This window comes from Gambusia affinis, linkage group LG04, assembly GCF_019740435.1.
Source record: "Gambusia affinis linkage group LG04, SWU_Gaff_1.0, whole genome shotgun sequence".
Lineage (NCBI taxonomy): Eukaryota > Metazoa > Chordata > Actinopteri > Cyprinodontiformes > Poeciliidae > Gambusia > Gambusia affinis.
The window spans coordinates 18,312,199-18,334,940 of NC_057871.1; positions in this window are offsets into that span (position 1 = coordinate 18,312,199).

Consider the following 22,742-nt stretch of genomic DNA (forward strand, 5'->3'; position numbering starts at 1 on the left):
TAACACAGTGCATGCTTTCTGGAAGGTAACATCTCTTAATTAACAAAAAATAATAATAAATAGATTAGCACAGTCTTCATCCATCAACCCTATCACTGCTAGAACAAAAGATAAACAATAAAACAGCTGATCATAACAACAAAGCACAACAAAAACTAAGTAAACAAGCAGAACTCTAAAAATTTCAAAGTCCTTCCACAGGCACTAATCTGTGTCTTGCGGAGTCTTACTCTTTTGTGTGGAGGGTAATTTATCTTCTGCACTATACGTTTTCTCCCTATAGATTAGTGGCAAAACCACAATGCTGGCTAATGTTGTTGTCCCATTAGAAACAAACAGAAGTGGGTCTGATTGCTATTCCTCCTGTCCCCCAGAGCCTTTTTAAGTGCAGCCATGTTATTTTTGCTTCACTGTGTGTCAAGGCTTAAAACAGGATTGGTACTGTATGACAGGCTGTTTGGCAACACCCAGGCAGGTCCCATTGAGGTTTGCCTGAGCTATTGCTGGGCAAATGTGTATGGAGGCAGCAGGCGTGAAGATCAAGAAGTGTGTAGAGCGAGCATGTGTGCATGTCGGAGTTTGATTTCATCCTTTTTGTCTTCTACATGTATTTTGCATCTAATACTGCATTCAATTTTTTTGACTTTTTTTTTTTTTTTGCAAGAAACCAGCAGATGTTAAGAGACAACCAAACAAATAAAATAAACAATCAAAATGCAAGGAATATATATTTGTAAGGGCTGTGGGGAATGTAGTTCTTTTAATTGAAGAAACTGCAATAAAATTACAACATATGGACTGAGGTGCTGTGAAATAATTAGCTGGAGTTGTAGGAGGATCCACTCTGCCTATACCATTATTTTAAATTTTTTTTATGAGAGTGCCATAAAAAAAAAAAAAAAAACTCTAAAAGATCCACAAAATCCAAAACATTAAAAAGTTCATTTTTAATAGTGAACTGCAGTGATATATGGTATGTGCAGCATGTAACACATCTGAACTTCTGAAATAACTGACACATGGAAAAAAGGGAAAATAGCCCAGTCAATCACCCCTAATTTAAATAAAGATTAGGGGTGATAATCTTTAGTTAAATTAGGGGTGAGAGTGCCTAAGTTGGCCAAAATGAGTCAGAGTTAAATTACGGCTTTGGTTTTAGCTCACAGTAGATGCCTTTACCTTATTCTAAAAAAAAAAGAAGAATGAAAAAAGAAGCATTTCAACAATGTTTTAAAGAAATGTCAGTAAATATGTCAAATACAAATGGGTCATACCACTTTATTAGACCAAGCTTAATTTTGTGAACGAATTTGTTTTGATTATTGCATGTGAGGATTCCTTGGGTTGCCATTAACCTCTGGTGCTAATTTTACGCCAACATCCCCTTTAGAAGTACGTTTACATAAAAATTGCTTTTATGTCTTTTACTTTTTTTCCCCCCACTCTATAACAGGTCTCTGCCTGTTAAACTGTTTCTGATGTTCTGCTTTGCCTTTGATTTCACCTTTTGATAGTGACCTTATAAAGGACTAGACTGAATCATTTAGGTAATATATCAACAAGTTTCTATGCAGGGCTGTCAGAGAAGTATGTGCAACTAGGCAACAGAAAGCAGAGTTCATCCCAGTTTGTTTGGCACAGACAAGTTCCTGAATAGAGATAACAAGGGTGTTAACTGTAGCAGCTGCCAAAAGAGGTAGATGAAAATTCTTTAATATTCCTATGAGATCACAGCGCTTTGCCAAGAGCAAAAAATAATGTGGATCCAGACTAGTTAAAGGGCAGATTGGGGTCCTGAATGTCCCAAAGGCAGTGAAGTATCTGTTGTACCAATTTGGGACTCTAAATGCAAAACTTTGATCCTCTGTTGTACTACTTTAGGAATCATAGTTACACTATAAGTATCAAAAATTCATACTCCACTTTGTAGAAGTATGAATCCTTGTCTCTTATGTCTCCTCACAAGAAACAAAGATTTTACTAAGAATTATTTCAACAATTGTGGTGCCAGGATTTGACATATAACCGACCCACCACACAAACAATAAGAAGAAGTCGTAATGGGATTGTGTGTGGAAGAAAAAACTTTAAGGAAAGGCACCTAATTACAATGATGACTTCAGGAGGATTTTGAAGCTAAGCCCATATAAGATTTTCTGGGAGATTTACAAAATATGGACAGACAATTCTTCATTTGGAGCTTAATACATTGGACAGAATAGATGTGGGCAGAAGATTTGAGGTTGTTTTACACCTTTTTGCATTGTATTTAGTAAGGAGTAATTACTTTTATTATCTAATATCTGAAACCCTAAAATTGAAACATGGTATACATTCAAGAATCCCACAAACAACAAATATGTAGCACACACATGGATAGCTTACCATCGCTCTTGCACATATGGCCCTGGCCAGCATGTTCTGCTAGATCGCGCTAGCTGCTTCAGCAGATGCCTGCTGGATAATCTAGGTGCCATCTCAAAAAGTTCTGCCAAAGAGTGTGTGATTACTTTTTCCCTGCCAAAATAAAAGCCTAAATCACACTGATCATGCTTTAAATTTCTGCACTACTTTGATTTCCGGCCGTTTAAGTATTTTCCCACACTACCCTGCTCCAGCATGTCTTATTTATTTAGTTATTTTGCAGAGACAATGTGTAAACACATTAATCTTTACAAAAAGAAGAGATGATTTACATCAGAAAAGCATCTGATGTAAAGATGCCTCACATCTTCACAGACAGGGCTACAGTTACTTTCCATCAACATAATTTTCTTTTTTACTTATCACACATCTGATTTTCATTCTTCCTCATGCTTCCTCTGTCTGGAAATCCCTCCAGCACATGTGCCTTGCTTCCCCTGCCTACATTTAGTGACTCCAAGAAGCATGGGTGGTGCCTAATGTTGAATCCAGATTATTCTCAATACTTATTGTTTGTCATTTTTTATGCTCAATCCAGTATAGAATCTGATTGCCACCAATTGTGCTGATGACAAACAGATAGATTTTACTAGAGAAGAAAGAAACTGCATAACAATGTTTGGCAGAAATTAAACCATCACCCAATTTGGAGCTAAATAATCTCCTTTCCTGTCAGTAAGTAAAAAGTTTGTGTTAAAATGCAGCTTTGAGTAATTTCCATTAGTGCTACTTTATATGCGGCACACACAGACTCATACACCTTCAGTCACCCACACCTTTTCATAAATAAACAAGTAGCCACTTATTTACAGCATTTGCTACTTAACTTGGCAGTCCACCACAGTGACAGCCACACTGTACATCTAAGTATTCCTTAATCCACCCTCTCAATTTTTCCCACCTCTCCTTCTATATTGAATAGTAGCTCTCTCTTTCTCATTATGTCAAAGCTCCAATTTTTCTTGCTTTCTGTGTACTTGGTGTGTGTAATTGCGCAGTCACGAATTCATGCCCAAATGGGATCAGATGGCTCTCATACAGTCTTAGTCCTGGATGGGTGACAAATTGTTCTTCAGGGAATGGATTGCTAAAGATCCTTATGTATATATAACCAGGGGATATTAGAAAATCCCTGTGAGAGTGTATGGAAATGTGTGTGAGTGCCTTGTGTTTTACAGTCTGTTATGTGGAAAATAGAAATAAACCTGGTTGAATGAGTTAAATATTTTTTTAAAAGTGATATAAACTACAGAGAGACAAATGGGGACACTTAAAGTCATAACCATTGTGTTTATCTCTATATATGTAGCATCTATGGCTCTGGATGTTCAGGGGTTCAAATATGATTTCTGAATAGGTAACAGAAATTTTATGATGAACCAAATCTTTTCATTTCATATTTATAACTTACAAGCAAAAGAAGTGGCACTTTATGCCTACATATTTTTTTATAAGCAGCAAATATTTTTGACAACATAAGTTCTTTGAAAGGGAGCAATTATCCAAACTCACTTTTTTTTTTTTTTTTTTTACACACTTTTAATTTCCATTCTGGGCTCCACTGCATTTAGAAACAGTCAAAGCCCTACAAAAAATACCCAGGCATTTTCAGGGAAGAAGTTATTATTTTTTCCCTGTCTGAAAAATTAGCCATTTCACTAACTGTACTAGCAACTCAAGCAAGTGTTAAATCAACAGATTTGTTCCAACCTTATGGATTATCTTTATTTTATTATGTCAGCATAGAGCACCAGCTCCTTACAAAATTAAAATAAATTATGATTAAAAGAACCCTCCCATGCTCTATCCCTTACTGACTGGATCTGAAATATGTACTAATAGCACATATATCTGACATGATTGGATTATTATTTTTAATGCAATTTTGCATCCATGAACTAGCATTACCTCTCTTAATTTGGGTCAGAAAAATAATAAATGATGTCCATTTGTTCATATCGTTTTCAAAGCATTTCAAGTGTTTTACAATTATAAAGCCGAGAGAGCAGACAAATGATGTTGACAGGGAGGCAGGCCAAGTGGAAGACAGAAAGGAATTGTACTCAGTGTAGTTAAAATGAAAAATATCAAGCGGTATTCAGCCGATGACTGTAATTTAGCTAAAGCTCTTCAGGGGTACTTGACAAGGCATATTAAACAAGGCAACAGCTTTTTTGGAAAGCAAAATAGTGACAACATCCGTTTGGCAGCAGTACTTGGACAGAATTGCCTGCTCCACTTCAGTAACGGACAAAATTTTAATAATTAAGAATATTATCTCTGTGTTTCTGTTGCTATCTTTAATTACAACTTACAATGCACAATGGCCAACACATAAAAGACAAAAGAGGATGCAACAAATAATGACCAAATGAAAGTTGTAAATTCAGTTTGTATAATATGCTTCTTAGGGCCAAAATCATCAGAAATATAGATGCATCTCACTGAATTTGAATGTTATTGAAAAAACTTATTTATCTGATTGACTGATTGATTGATTGACAAAGTGCTTAATAGCAACAAACTAAGGTGACCAAATCAGTTCAACATCAAAATTACAGTACAAAAAACACAAAATCACATAAGAAAATAAAGCGATAAGATCCAGTAACCGAAATAGGAAAAATGCCACTCTGTTTCATGGTATTGAAAGTCTGCCTGAAAAAATAAGTCCTGAGCTTAGACTTTAAAATGCCTGCATCTGAGGTAAAGTGAAGGTATAAAGGGAGATTTTTTTCCCAGAGCTGGGGTGCTGCCACTGAAAAGGCCCAGAGACCTGAGTGCTTTAGTCTTTGGAACATCTAATGACATTGACTTGATTACCTCAAGGGATACCATGTACAAAATGACTTAAAGGTCCAGATAAATAAGGAAGAGAAAGGCTATTATGATTGGATTCGAAAAAAGTCGATTTGTTTATTAAATTTGATCACCTGATCAAATATTACCCCTAGGTTTCTGACAATAGTATTTACCTTGAAAGACAGAAAACAAGATGTTTGTGGTGGTAATGTCACCAAATACATTCATGTGCAGTTATATCTTTCCCTTTGTGTTAAAATATAAGGGAAAAGAAAAGGAAATTAAAATTCAAAAGTAAAACTTAAATAATATAGCCTCATTATTTAAATTTAGATGTAAGTTAAAATGTTTATTTCTATTGATTTAATATCCTATTGAATTTATTTAAAAAAATTAATATTATATAAAACCATAAAAATAAAATATTTTTCTTACAAAAACATAATTTTGGCAGAAGATTTTCAACAATTTTCTAACAGTTATTGATAGACACCACACAATGAGGGTAAACCACAAAACAATTTAATGAAAAATTGTGTGGAAGGAAAAACTTTAAGGAAACGCACTTAATTACAATGATGACTTCAGTAGGATTTTGAAGCTAAGCCCATATAAGATTTTGTGGGAGATTTACAAAATATGGACAGACAATTCTTCCTTTGGAGCTTAATACATATTAGTATATAGTTTTAATTTTTTTTCAGTGTACTGAAATGTATTCATGTTTTAATGATATTCCAATTCATTGAGATGTCAAAAGCAACCCTCACCATTTGGACTCCTGCAGCTTTCTTCCGAAAAAAAAAAAAAAAAAGTTACTTTGTCAACCAACTTCTGCATAAAAAGAAGAAAACATACACACTTGTTTGACATGCAGAGAGCACGCCTAAAAGACAAGGTTGGACAGAATAGATGTGGGCAGGTTCACTGATTCTGATGTCAGAGGTAGTCTGAACGTTCTCCGTGTCTATCCTTTCTCCACTAGACCTTACATGGCAGTTCTCCTCTCCGGGGTGTTCTATGAAGACAGAAGGGAAAGCAGGAAGAGAAAAGAGGAGGGATGGGGAGGCGGTGGGTACAATGGCAGGTACTAAGGGATTGTTCCAATGCCCTTGACATGAGGGAAATATCAGAAAAGAAAAGGGGGAAAAAAAATCAGCTGAGAAGAAGGTCTTAGGGAGGAAACATTGGAGAGCTTAACCTGCTTCTGAAAAAGGGACTTGTATTCTTGAAATATATGTTTGCGGGCATAAATATGTATAAGTATTTGAAGATAAGATAGGGATTCAAAAGCACAGAGATTTGCTGGGAGTGTAGCAAAACTCGGGGCATTTATTTCTAAGGTATCAGTTGTTTGAGTCAACTAGATATTTTCTATGTGTTTTTTCTGTTCAATTTCAGTGTATGAGTGCATGTTTTCACTGCCACAACCCAGAATGAGTCCCAGACCAGCATTTTTTTTCCTTTTCTTTTTGGAGAGCAGATGTTTTGCTCTCACCTTGCCATACCTCATAAAGCGTGATGGCTCAGGACCCTGGGGCCAGTTTGGCACTCGCAGGTTTGCAAGCACAAACGTGCACCAACACAGAAACACAGAGACATGCATGCATTACATAAACACACATGCACAACTGCCACCACCTCAAACCAAGGCGCATATAAACACTCTACACATTCACAAACACAAAACCTGAGAAGGAGACAAAGACGTGGTCTGAGTTAACACTGTGACATACTTAAAGAACAAGTGTGAAGGGCAGACCAATATGGAAGTGTGAATGCCACAAAATATAAAATTACAGGAAAGGGAAGGGGCTCACACAACATGAAAGGTACAAATCATAAACTATTCAGTTGCGTGAGAACGACCATGGAATAAATAAAACATGACAAAACTATCAGAACTGCGTTATTTGACGGACATGAAAACATTCTTTCATCATCATCACTTAATCCTAGAATTCCACCACTCAAGGTAGCAGCATGATGAAGATGGTCTTTTTTGAGTTCCCCTGTTTCTGGCAGAAATGTGCATTTTTTGGTCAATTGTTCTCTCTAATGTAGGATGCTGTGCAGTTAGAAGGATTTTTTTCCTGAAGCTTCTTCTTTTCGCTTTTGGTCATTTGTTATGATACATAGCCATAAAAACAGGGTGGTTTACAACCGATAGCAGCTGATTAGCATTGCAAAAGATGAAATAATAGCTCAACTGAAGTCGCAAATCCCAGATTACTTGCAGAGCTGTAGCAAAGATGAAAGAGAGAAGGAGGAAGTTCAAACCATCTCTCCCGTCAATCAGTGCCACACAAACAGGCTAACAAGTTGGATGAGCTCCAATACTTTTGTTCTGCGTTATCCCATGCAATACACACGATTTTAAATTTGGTAGTGAAGAGACATCTCATGGTTCCTCCAAATATCAAATAACTAAAATACTGTAGCTGGGATGAGGAAGTGTTCATGTTATGTGGTAATTACTGGCCTGTTTGAAGTTCTTCATTTGTAAAGCAATACATTTTACAATGTCTGAATTCAAGAGGCACTGCAATACACTCACCTCTACTTCCCAGATCCATATGACATAATGAAACCAATAAATCATAATTTGCCAATATCTTAAATTGTTTTTTCCAGTAACTTGTAGCCCACTTTATTTTCATAAAGCACCACAAATGAAATATGTCCTTTGTTTACTTGACTATCACACAATTAATGTGGGTCTGTTTGAGGATGAATTATTTATAGAAATGAGGACTCTTATGAAACACATAATGAACCACAAAGACTTCCCCTTACCTTTTCATAGGCATTTTTTTTACATTTGTGCTTTTAAATAATGAAAAGTTTAAAGTATGCTTATATTCTTGTTTTAGATCACTCATAACACAATTTATATTCGAATATTCACCTTCATTCCTGATCCTAATTCCAGTTTATAACAGAAATTGAATACAAGACAATAGGAAATGGATACAACAAAAGACACACACACACACACACCCACGCCCACACGCACACTAAACATTGGACTGTCTTGGTGGAAATGTACTTGGTTTGACAGAGAGAAATGACAACAGTCAGGACTACACTGCTGTGATTCTCATTAAAACCACAGTAGGAAAATTCCTTGTAATCATGGGAGCATTTAGCCCAGTGATAATCCACAGTGGATTATGCTGAACTGTAATACTGATGTCAGCAGCAAGATGGCAGAAAGTGTGCAACACTAGCCCCCAGAACAGCAGATGCATGAGGTATTTAACTTAATTACTGTTAATTGACCAACCAGTCTCAGATCTGATAATACTTTTTAAGGAGTCTTCTCTTGCCCACTCTATCACTTAATTGTCAGTAAATGGTAATAATTTTATTGAAATGCATTTTGATACATGTTGATGTTACCTTGGTCACAGGGGGGAGAAAACACATCAATCAACAACTGATTTTGCTGTGTAGTCTGTCACACAGGGGGAGTGTTGTTCACCCAGGAAACCAAGCACAGTAAGACCACTCCTGCATGAATGTGACAGCATATTTCAAAAGATATGTACTAACAAAAGAAATCCAGAAACACTAAGGACTACTAAGGTCTTTTATGGAGGAATCATATCTAAGAACAATTGGTTTGAGGTAAAAATCCTGGGTCACCCAGGAGAACAAAGACATAGAGCACACATCCAACATCATAAAAGGATGGGAGACACATTAAATAGTTTTAAAATGGCTCCTGTCGAGTTTTGAACCAAATATCCCATAAACACTTTTGATTTGTTTTTTTCCCTAAAAGAAAATTAGAGAAATTTGTTCCCTAAACATTTTAGGGGAAAAATAATTTGTCAAACTTAAACATGTGAAGCAATAAAAAGAGGTGTAGGCACTACCAGAAACAAAACTTTTCATCAATGGGTGTCTAATTTAGCATTATTATTTGGGTTGGTAAATAGGCTTAGCTTTGCAAGGCACCACAAATAAAAAGTAACTTTATTGCCCAATAAGGGAATGGTCAGAAGGCTATCATCATATTCTGCCTACACTCACACCAGTGTAGGCAGCTCAATGAAAGCACACAGTATACCTTTCATCTCTATTTGTGTTTTTAGAAGAACATGTACACAGACAGGCCAACACAGTGACAAGCTCTGTGTTTTTTCAGGCGTTTTGCTTTCATCTTCATATATATCAATCACCTTAGGCCTATGTTTCTCTTTTCTTTCTTCACTGTTTCATTTCTTCTTTTTTGGTGGATGTGAATATGCACACAGATACACTACAGTAAAAAGTTGTACATCTTCATGCCAAATAAAGCGTTCATATCTAAAAACTTTTCAAATGTTATCTCCCACTGAGTAATACAAATAAAGTAAACTTGAGTAGTGCAAGGTTTCATCCTTAGGCCCATCAGAGATGATGCTGCGATGAAATAGTCGAAACCATCTACAGCTGCACTCCAGATACATTCTAGGTTACAATGGAAACCTATGGAGTCCTAAGGGGACACTGAAGGAAAAACAAAACAAAAAAACAACAACTTTATTGTGCTGACTAGATCTGTTCTAGTGTGCACCACACACTAGCTTATGTGCATTGAAACCAGATATAAAAAGCATGTAAAAACAAAACAAAACAAAAAAAACCTCCTTTTCCCACTTTAGCCAAAACCGGTTCACCAAACCATGATGTGGTCTGTAAAGTTACAGGGAGTCACATACTAGTGCATATATAATATTTCAGTTTCTTCCAGGAAACCAGATAATTTAAAGGACGCAACCAATTTCGGGTAAGAATGGTTAAAGCAGTGTTTCCCAACCCTGGTCCTCAAGGCACACTGCCCTGCATGTTTTAGGTATTTCCTTGCTTCAGTGCAGCTGATTTCAATTGATGACTGATTAACAGGCGTTTGTTGAACTGCAATCAGTTGAATCAGGCACATTAAAGCAGGGAAACCTCTAAAACATGTAGGACAGTGTGCCTTGAGGACCAGGGTTGGGAAACACTGGGTTAAAGGTCCAGCCAATTATAAGGTGGATCTATGGGCCTATGTTTTTGAACCTGAGTGGATGAGAAAAAAAAAGACATGCTGGTCTTCTATCCAATTAGAAAAGAAAATCTTGCTTGAATGAAAACAACTGAAAATCTATTAGTCAGGGGTTCGATTCTAATTTTTGATCCAGCCATCGACAAGATCCTGTGACAATTCTTGCTGGATGTTTGTTTGACCTCTCTCCTTATCAGAAATGGCAGACTTTAGACAACTAAATATTTCCCTTAAGCAACTTTAATAAAAGTTGTTTTATTAAACCAACTTCTTTTAATAATAATAAAAAAGGTTTTTAAAAAGGGTTGATATTGAAATAATTTTAGAACTTTAACATCAATCAGCTTTTGCATTCCAAAAATTCGTCTTGAGATGTATTTGGGATTGTTGTCCCATTATCACATATGTTGTGCTCAAGGCTCAACCATTTTACACAAAGAAAATTGGTTCGTAAACAACCAAGACTCAAGAGTATCACAAACTGGACACTGACTGAAAACCAGTCTAACACATCACCATTGACCAACAGAGTATCAACCTAAAGAAGCCCAAATTAAAAATGAAAGAAATAAAATACTTTACTTTAATAAAGCATTAATATACAAATAATATTATTTAAAGTATGAATAAAATTATATATATATATATATATATATATATATATATATATATATATATATATATATATATATATATATATATATATATATATATATATATATATGGATAAACAACAGAGGAAAGTCAGTTGTGGTGGATGTGGCAATACCAAGCAACTGCAACATCAGGAAAAAGGAGCATGAAAAACTAGAGAAATACCAGGGCCTAAGGGAGGAACTGGAGAGGGCCTGGAAGGTGAAGACCACAGTGGTGCCTGTGGTCATCGGGACCCTCGGGGCAGTCACCCCCAAACTGGAACAGTGGCTACAACAGATCCCAGGAACAACATCAGACATCTCAGTCCAGAAATGTGCAGTCCTAGGCACAGCCAAGATACTGCAGAACCCTCAAGCTCCCAGGCCTCTGGTAGAGGACCCGAGCTAAGAGGAAGAAGAATCACCACCACCTGGGGGCGAAGGGAATTTTTTTTTTTTTATATATCTGTATATATATATATATATATATATATATATATATATATATATATATATATATATATATATATATATACACACACACCCAGGCCCACAAGTGAATTCGCAAAACACAGATTTGCACATACATCCTAGCAGGGACCTTGTCATTACTCGCTCCATCAAAGTAGATTATATAGGCATTAATTGAGAGTGCAATCATGCTCTGAGCCCATGGTTCAAAGGAGCTGATAATAAGCTGTGATAGGTCCAGCTGATGGAAAACGCCAGGCAGGCTGTCGGCATGCACAGGCACATTCTGCATTTGCTGGGGTGTGTGTGTGTGTGTGTGTGTGTGTGTATGCATGATGGTTTGCTTGTGCTTTGTGTTTCAATCATTTTTCAAGACTAAGATTCTTTCTCCAGTGAGGAAACTTAATCTGTGCACCTGGTTTAGTTTATGTGCTTCACACACACCCCTACAACATTACCACTCAAGCCACAGTTAGACTTGAACACTAATCAAGTATGCATGTGAATTCACTTGCATTAGGGTGTAATGCAAGTGTCCACTCCAGCCACTAACTCGTCTCATAGCCAACTCTGTATTCCTGGCATCGTTGTGGTCAATAAGACAGTGGCATGCAATATTAATGACAAGCTCTACTGTGGTTGTTAAGAGCCCTGGACAGGCCAGATTGCTCTTTCAGAAAGAACTGAGAACAAGGAGAGAGCCTGAAACACAGAGGTGAGGACAAGTAAGAGAAGAACAGATAAATAAAGAACGGCAAGTAGGAAAAGAAGTGTAAAAGAGGAAGCAAGGTAACAAGCTAGAGGACTGAAGGGATTTCAGAAAAAGCAGAGCAATAAGGGGACGAAAAAGCCGCTAAAAGACAAAGGGCAGACAAAGGTCAATAGAGGCAAAAGGCAGGAAAGGCCAAAAGATGACAACAGCAATAAGAAAAGGAAAATTGGAGACATTAAACTAGGCAGAGGAAAATAAGAAGTGGATGGAAGACTGATTTAAAGGATCAGTGGGTGAAAACAGTCACAGATTCAGAAGAAAGAAAAGCCAAGAGTGAAACTGAAAGTGGGGAGGAAATGAGGGAAAATCAAAGGTTCAGGGAGGGATTGTGAAAACAGTTGATGCAGGAAAGTGATTGGAAAAGTGAGAAATGTGAATTGATCAATGCATTTGTAATAACCAACAAGGTGACAAACAGATGAGGAACGTGAGATAGAGCAAAGTGTGTTTCCAATGAAACACTCGCAAATATTAAGATGCATGCTATTAATTACAGATGTTGCCTGGCAACCTTGACGCAAATAAAAGGATGCGGTTCATATATGAAAGAATATACACTTAGTAAAAATACTTTCAGGCTACCTATCTCTTAATCTGCTGCTTAATAAAACATTGAGCCAAATTAGCACTTTTTTTCCCCCTTCCTTTTGCACTTTGCTTTTAGTGTACAGTCCTTTGGCATGAGGTTTTGAAGCCAGTTCTGCATAAAAGGACTGAATTTCTTGGAGGAGAATCTCAACTCCTTTGGAAGTCTCTCATTTCCTTTATTACTTACTGTATTCCACCCTTTGCTCCAACTCTCTCGCCCTTGATGTATTCGATCGAGGCACGCTGAAACAATTTAAGGGACAGTGGGTGGTAATTTATTTCTACTCTCTTGGTTTAACTATTGCACACCAAAGGAATTGGTAACCTAAACTCAAGTTTCGCAGTATTTCCAAGAAACTGGAGTAAAATTATGGTCTTTCAACCATGACTTGATTTGTCTGCAGAGCTTTAGATGGAAGCTTCTGAATAGCTTCTTTTCTTCTTTTTTGGGTGACTGGTCAAGCTTTTATGGGCTTGTTTTTTGCAAATAGCAGGAAGGTGGGGTTGTGGGTTTAAACATGCAGTGAATCTGCATTTGAGCAATTTAGTTTCCAGTTAGGATTTTTTGTATTTGTCTGCCAAAGTTGTTTTCGGTCAGGGAGAGTTATGTGTGGAAAAAATATATAACTCAAACCCATTACAGCTTGCTTTTAACATCAAGTAACACTGAGTGAAGTAGACTGGGGCTGCACTTGATGATGCATTATCAGCTCTCGAGTGGGTGAATTGCGGCTTTGACAGTATTCATAGTCATTTCAAAGACAAAGTAATTGTTAATTTGAGTGCAGAAAAAGAATTCTGTCCAGTTTTTAAATCCCGGAATTCTGTCCATTAACTGAAGCAATATCTGTAATTTAATGAAATTAAATTATTTTGATGTTATATTGAAAAATTTCAAACCGTACATCTATTTGTTTTGTAAAAAAAAAAAAAAAAAAAAAAGAAAACATTTCTGTAAATCACTCAATGGTGGATATTGTTTATTTATCATGTTTTTCAAAAGCACAAGAAAATATACATACATTTAAGTCAAAATTACATCAGTTTCACTTTCACTGTCCGTTTGAACTTTTAAGTAGACTCAGTAAGGGATTCAGTTTAAGTGCCATAAATCTGAGATGTATGCCAAAGATATGCACCATTGATAAGAAACTTATAGTCATTGCACAAATGTTGCAGCGATGGCCCAATATTAGTGTAACTATAATCGATAGTACAATTTTTGATAAAGCAACGGGACTGGCAAAATGAAAAACAGTATGTCAGAAGCTTAATTTCTTGCAGTATTTCACTTTACATTTTATTTATTCTGCTTTAACAGTTAAAACTATTGTAAGAAGATATAGGCAAATCTACAAGTATCAAAATATATCGACACCAAAGTAATTTAAACATTTTTTTTTTACATTTCACTCCGATATGCTTATTTTGTCGTAAGACTAATAATCATGTGTGGATTACTAACTGACCTGTGATAGACTGGCAACCTGTCCAGGGTGTTCCTCAACTCTCGCCCAATGACTGCTGGAGATACCAACTCCCTGCCACAAAATAAATGGGTATAGATGATGGATTATTGGATTGATACTTGGCAAAATTAGCAGAGCAGATTGTGAAAAATATTTTATAGAAGCTAGTTAAAATAAAAGTGAAATGCAGAACCCAAAAAAACCTCTTCTATATCTGAAACATAACAGAAAACCAACTTGGTTTCATTTTAGAAGTAGTGAATTGGAATTGTTCTTGATATATTAGATATTATATAAAAGATAACATTGCAATTGAGGTTGAAAACATTGTGATCTTCTTACTATCTACCACTTTGTAAGAGAGGACGTTAAAACTGTGCCACAAACGAGACGTATTTTAGACAGATTTCAGAATGGAAATTTAGATAACTTTTTTATACCACAAGTACTGAAGCTTCTGTATGAGCTCTGGTAGTTTTACAAAGATAAGGAAAAAAAGCATTCTATCTACTTGTGCTTTGACAAAAATCATCGCAATGAGAAAGAAAGAAACAAAGAAGGAAAGAGGCTTTTGTTGCAGACATGGTGTTTGAAGAGTTTCTAGTGCTTTGCCACTTAGTTTTGAGAACTTGTCACCAAGCACTGACAATATTTCAAGCTGCCCATGGTTATTTTGAAAAAATAGACGATTCTACCTTCCTTAAAAGACATCAGTGACTTTGATAATCCAGGTTTTGGAGAGTCATCTAGGCACTTATAGTTGTCAGCAAGTGCCTGTCTGTCTAAAATTCATGAAACTTAAAATTCCTCAGCTCTTCTTAACAAGTCAACATGCTTTCTGTCTTTACTACTTAATAAATGAAAATACCAATCACACAATAAAGAACATGTCCAAGTAGTACAAGAATATATGAGGAATACTGTCACATTAAATTTCAGCAACTTATTGCGATTGTCTTTCAGTCTTAAAAGTTGTTTTCATATGTTACAGGTAAAGACTAAAATTAGCTATGAAGACTTTAGCAAACCCCAGGAGGACAATCAACAGGTCCCATGTTTATTAGTGTTTAGATGATTAGTGATAATTGCCCAGAAATTGAAAAAAAAAAAAAGTTACTAAATAATCTGCTCCCTGTGCAGTAGTACACTGTATAGCTTGCAGAATATAGATTTGACTTTGCCATGTTGGCACAATAAACTTGTTTGTGACACATCTAAAATTTGCATCGGCCCTCAAGACCAGCATTTGAGGACCCCTGAGATAAACATTTGAAAAGAACACATAGCTAATTTACATACCCAACATATCACCCTATCCAGTAAAACATCGTTGGAAAGAAAGACCTCAGTCCGGGTTTACATGTCTGGGCCAAATGCTCACCTATATTTGGCCAAGTAACAGATACATTTTTCTATCTGTGCAGCTGCAAGCTGCAGAGTGGATGGATTATTTAGCAACAAAAGTAGAGTGGCAGGACACATCTTGAAGCTAACATCTTTACTTCAGAGATAACATCCACCATTAAGATACTTCTGAAAATAAAACAACATCAGGACTAAATGACTGGAGGCAGGTACTGTAAATCTGCAGTAGTTTTCAGTTTCCTGGGGTGAGTTTCAGAACTTTTATTGTTTTCAATCTGGGTTTGCCCAGGTCTGCCTGGGATGGGGCTGTACTGTTGCGACTCTACTGAGTCGTATGATCTGTGCTGACTAACTGCCTCTAGTAGTTGTAACACCTCAATTTTTTTTTTTTAAATTTATATCACCCTTTCTCCGGGTTGAGAAAAAAAAAATCATTATCTACAGTATGGATTACTATCTTGCACTTTTCCGTGCAACGTTACTGTTGCTTATCCAACTCAGCAGTACTTTTTGAAAAAAGTTTTTCAGAATACTTTACCTCATTAAATTTACCATATTCACTTTTTTTTCCCCCCTATTTGTTCTGGACCCCACAGCTCCTCTTCTTTCTCTTATCAACCTGGGAGACTTTCGAGCTCAAAAGCATCAATTTCCACTAACACAATCTTCACCAGACACCCATTGCTCATCTATTTTACCTCAGATGGAAAAGAAAATACCATCAAGAACATAAGCTACCAATCATCCACAGCATAAATTGGCTAAGTCGTCTTGTCCACATCATAGTGCAGAGATATCCTTTGCCATCAGTGTTCCGGTCTACAATTAATCTAAAATGCCTTTCCTTAATCACCCATTGTGTTGCCCCCGGTTACAAAGCTGACCTGTTTCAGAACAGATTGCCTCCTGCTGTCTGACAATGTCATTATTGTGTGATTATCGAAGCAGTTTGCAAAACACTACCAGTGAAAGGGTCAAGTTGTGGCAGCAAGTGAAGAAATGTCTAATAAGATTAAACTGTGTAATATGTCAGATATAATTACAAAGAATCAATTTATAAACTTGATGAGATTTGTTAATCAAAATGGCTCTGCTGCTAATTAAGATAGTTTTGTTGGTCTCTTTATTAAAATATACATTAAGTATTCAAACATAATACAGGCAATCATATTGCAACAAAATAATAAAAAAAAGAATTATATTAAAAATAATATTTATATCACTTGGATTCGTGTTACATAAACAAATGAGATAAAGGACAGAAATGTTGTCTTATTGGTTACACAAAAGTATAACTACAACAAAACAGATTATTTTAAATGTACAGTACTGTGAAGGACTTTTTTAAACTTTTTTTTTCTGGGAGAGTAAGACAAGTTTCTGTGATGTATGCTATCTCTGCACATTAATAAAAAAAAGTTGAGAAAAAGAAAAAGGTGTGGTAGAAAAGGTTGAACAAGAAACACAGGTACTCACAACCTAAAGTGAAACAAAGTCTTGTCCAGGTAGAAGACACACAACAGTATCTTAATTTGGCTGAGGAGAAACAAAACCCAAAACTGTCTTCTTAAAGTAAATTTTGGATATCAAAGTTACAAAATCAAGAACAATGTGGAGGGAGAGTCATAATCTGATCACCTCTTTGCCATACCTCAATGAGGCAGTAATGCAGAAGAGCTGACTAATTGTAGATTGCACAGTATTATCATGTTCTTTCATTTCTCCAGTGCTTTAAATATCACTCAGCCTGGACTTCTGAGGGACAAGCTGCAGCTGTCAGGAGGAATGGACCACCACGTATCCCAGTGGATCCTGGACTACCTCACTTACTGCCCACAGAATGTCAGAACACAGGGCTGTGTATTCAACAGGCTGGACTGCAGTATGGAGGCCCCACAGGGAACTGCGCTGGCTCCGTTCCTCTTCACCCTCTACTCTGCAGACTTCTCCATCAACTCCCCAGGCTGCCATTTACAAAAGTTCTATGATGGCTCTGCCATAGTCATTGACAGTTTGTCTGTCTGCAAACCTCAAGAAGTTATGAAAAGTGCCAAAGCTCTTCCACGATACCATGAGTGTCTGATATTGTGAAGACAACTCCTTGCTGCTAAATGTGGTGTTTTAGATTGTCACACACTACATCGGCATTTTGGCATAGTTTTTGTAAAGATAATCAAGATTGTTTAACAGGGCATTTGTTCTCAAATTTTAGTTATTGAGGTTTGAACAATTTAGCTTTTGGCAGATCCGACAGTTGAATTTATTTAGCAACTTCTTAGGTTATTTCTTCTTGAAGAGACTGAAATAAATAAATATGCCACAGTTTATATTGTGTGACACATATATTCTCTATTTTGCTGAGGAACCAAAAACACTAGCTCAGTTAACATCAATATACACTGAAGCTGAGTACCATCTATATTCACAGCTGTGACAGCTGGATAAAATGTGGATCATTCACTGCCAACTTCTTCTTTTGCTTTGAATGGCTGTTAGTGTTCTTAAACAGGACTGCAATTAACATGTCATTTCAGACTGTCACTCACTGGGTGCTGATCATTAAACCAATGATATGATACTATGTTGACTGACAAGAAACACAAGTAACCTTATCTCAGGTTCCTTCCATCCTGTCCTAGCTTTTGTTTATACCAAACAAAGGAAAGTACATGTGTCTTAATTAATTTAATTTGGGAGATTTGAACCACTGAATGGAGGCAGTGATGAGAAGGAAGTGTAACGTGGACTGTGGATGGGTTGATGATAAAATCAGTGGGAAATGGCCCTAGACACCTGGTTCCACATTTTGTAAGAGTTAAGCTGGGGGCCACACCTAATCCTCATGCCTTCAAGAACGAAAGGTGAGGAAAAAAAAACAAAAAAAAAACATACAAGGTCAAGATATGAAGATATCAGCATTAAAAAGCATTATGGATAATTGGTATCCATCCATCCATCCATTTTCTATACACCCTTTGTCCCTAATGGGGTGGGGAGGGTTGCTGGTGTTTATCTCCAGCTACGTTCCGGGAGAGAGGCGGGGTCACCCTGGACAGGTCGCCAGTCTGTCGCAGGGCAGCACAGAGACATACAGGACACACAACCATTCACACACACACTCACAAGTAGGGAGAATTTAGAGAAACCAATTAACCTGACAGTCATGTTTTTGGACTGTGGGAGGAAGCTGGAGAACCCGGAGAGAACCCACGCATGCACAGGGAGAACATGCAAACTCCATGAAGTAAGACTCTGGGCCGGGAATCGAACCCAGGACCTTCTTCCTGCAAGGCAACAGCTCTACCAACTACGCCACTGTGCAGCCCGGATAAATGGTGTATTGAAGAATATTTTAAACATTAAATGAATGTTTCGGGATAGATGTGATCGAGTTATACTTGGTTGAGAAACAAAAATTGCCAATTTAAAAATGATTGCAAATTCATATCTGCACATGTGGAACTAAGTCTTTTGACAGTGTAATGGTATTTCTAAACTTTCAGTGGCTGAAAGTATATGGACATTTTTAAACTGCCTAAATTTATGAAACCTACCAGAGTTTATGAGTTAATGATAAGAGTGTGGCCTAAAGCTGTACCTGTTAAAGCATAAGTATTTCAAGTTGTGCAATAAGAAATAAAATTGCTATCAGCACTGCAAGGTGTGTATTATCAGCGCCGGTATAATGGATTTATGTTAACCCTTTCTGAATTTTAATGGGGAAACTGGGAAACAATTGGGTATGAAGTAAATGAAGACAGACTCTGTGGTGCCTGTGCTGCCTGCACAGTTTGGACCGTCAGTCGACATCAAGAAGGAAAGTCTCCTATTTGCTTATCTTCCGCAGCCAGCAGGCCCACCATTGACTGAACAGCTGCTGTTGCCCACCCTCATTTGGTAATATTTGTTATTTCAATTCCACTCCAAACAGTTTCCTCTTCAACATAAGAAAGGGAAGAAACAAACTTGAGGGAACAAGCTCACCTTTTACACTGAGAAATGTGCATTCTGTTCGCCAATGGAGGCTATTTCTATTGCTGAAACAAAACAGGGATGAATGTTTTGATATACACATGCTAAAATCATTTTTCACACTACCTACAGACATTCACTAACAATATGACACTTACATATTGACATTCTGTCTGTACATTTGATTTTGCAAATACATTTGGTTTCAATGGCCTTAACAAAACCGACTGCTTATTTAAACATATTCTCTGTGGAGAAACAGATGTTCATGGATTAACATAAACACACAGCGTCCGCGACACACAATTAAGAGGTACAGTGGTAAACATTGCATTGTGTAAATTTATTCACAGGAAGATTCAGTCAAATTACAGCTCAAATAAGCAGATACAGCTATTCTGTTAATCATATAGTGTCCATCCCCAAGCAATCCCCAACTGAATTGCTTACATGTGGGTTTGGGGATAAATTTGGATATCTGGATTAGCTTTGACATTAGTGAATGTTAAATGCTTTGAGTCTGGATTAAATTGTTTACCCATTTAACTCATACATGAATACCAAATCTAGCTTTGCTGTAGCTTTATTGTAAAAAATTTAGCATTATAAAGCTTGTCCAGAGGGAACTAAATACACCTAATGCAGAAATAGTTTTCTTTTCTATATTGACAGTGCCAAAAATACTTTGGTAGCATGGGTATGTTTATAAATAACAAATATCTCTTTATATGCAACTCTAAATGCAAGCATTATTTTGATTATGGCATATTATAAACATGCTTACCAAGACTGGTCTTATAAAAAAAAAAAGATCAACAGCAGATAATATTAACAAGTAGTTTTTTCAAAATGAAGCATAAAGTTTACAAGCATAGAAGGAAAACATCACATAAAACTTCTAAGGTCGAATATGCAAACAAAGTACAATGATAAGTAATTACTATAATAACATAATGTGATCCACAAATAATATGTTAAACACACTTCTCACAAAAGGATCTACTTCTGTAATCTTGTGTTTTTGTGGCAGACTCAAATAGGCATATGCACTGATGTCCCTTAACCCTAATGTAAAAAAAATAATAATGTTGGGTGTTTTTGTTTGCGTTTTTGTCCTACTGATTTATATTTCCTGTATTCTTCTCTTCTTTAATGTACTGGATATAAATTTCCCCTTGCCAACTTAAAAGATTTCCAATTACTTAAATGCTCATTTGAAATAAATTGTGGGACAGAATAAGTTTGGAGCTTTGGTTGAGAAAGTACTTTTGGATTTCCTTTTCACACATTTGCCAAAAGAAGGTAAGAAACAAGAAAGAGGGAAAAGCTTTGGAGAACATGGCACACTTCCAACAATCCAATCAATGTTACTAAATTGTTGGCACATTCAGATTCTGTGAACAAAGTGGATTTGATCTTTTAGATTATGTCTAAAAGATCAAATGGAGTTGGTTCCTCTTTTAGTGCTGCAAGAACAAATGTTCTGTTTCTTTGGGAACTTTTTTAATGTTTTGCTACTGATAATGTTTGTATAATTAGTCAGAGATTGTCAGTGGTATGGCTACTATACTGACAAATGCTGCAACTGGAAGTATGCATTAGGAATACTCCTTAATAAAGCTTCAATAACAAATCTTTATGGTACCAGGAATTTAAGGCGGGGTTTCTTTAGCTTTAATATTAAACAAAGTAAACATTTCTATAACCCAGTCTGTTCTTGTTAGATTATATACTTTATGCACAAACCTTACAAATTTGATCTATCCCTGGAAATGAACGTGTTTAGGTGAAAAATAGTACAAGAAATCTTTGTACCACTTTCCTCCATCTCTCCATTTTATCTTTCTTTGCAACTCAACATTAAACATGTCGTGAATTTTTGATGCAATTCCACCCTCAACTCAAACTCCTCTGTCATGTCTAAAACAAGGCTCATTCACAGGGTTATATGCAGGCTAGTGGGGGTTTCTATGAGTTTCCTACCTTCCAACTCAGCAGGGTGTGGTTGACAAGAAATCTCCTCTGGAATCTCACCATCTGTCCCCACACTGTTCTTCAGGCTGCTCCTGTGTAGCCCCCTACGTGGGGCCTCTGCTGATCTTCCCCTGCCTGTCCACTCTCCAAATCTCTCAGAGACATAATTTATCCACTCTACTGGTCCCCCACATCCTGACAATCACAATCTCAATGGAAACACTTACTTCTGGAGATCAATAAGAACTTTCTTTCTTCATTATCTTATCCAACATTCACCTTCAATCTCAAAGATATTCATCTTTCTGTTCTAATCTAATTTTTCAAGAAACTTTCTTGGTTACCCATCCCATTGCTGCTCCTGTTGTTCCCTGCACCTGTCCTTTGGCCCAAGATTATGACATCATCAGTCTTGCTGTTCTTGTACATATCACTCTCACATACATCTCTGCCAGCTATGACTTTCAAATTAAGTGCCACTTTTTACCTCTTAGCTCCCGAAACCCATGTTTTCTCTTGATCCACAAAAACAGAGGGCAATTCCTAGTGAAATTTTGTACATTTCCTCAACAATATCAAAGAAAACATTGCATTTAAAGTGAAACCAAACTATAAATGCCGGGTTGTCACCTCTTTTTCAACTTCAAAAACTCTCTCACAAATCTTCTTGGTATGGCTCTTTAATTCTAGTAATAAATGATTAAGCCATTGATTCATCATTTATTTTAATATAATTATTACAGCTCTTTACATCACCCTTGTCCTTTAAGAATTACTGCCCATTGGTACCAACATGATTATTTTTAATTTTTTTTAATTATCTTCTCATGTTCAGGGTTTATGTTAAACGTTTTGGAAAAAGATTTCCTCCTGTCTTTCCCAGACATCTCCATAACTGTACAAGAAAGTCATCTGGACCAATCACTTTTTTGCTCTCTTCATAAATTCTCTCATTTCCTCCCTATTTATCCATCATATATCCTGTGTCTAACCCTAATCCATTCAATTATATCTCTATCATCAGTCTGTCCAACAATTTGCACGTCCTTTCATCTCAATCCCTCTGTTTACCCATTTTTCTCTCTATCTTGCTGCCTCTCTCTTTGCTCTCTTGCTATTCGTTTATACATGTATCATCGCCCTATCCCACTTTTTCTTTTCTAACTTTTTTGTTTCATATTTGTATTTTTCTAACAGGTCTGCTCGTATTCTTTCATCTGTCTAGACTAGGGTGT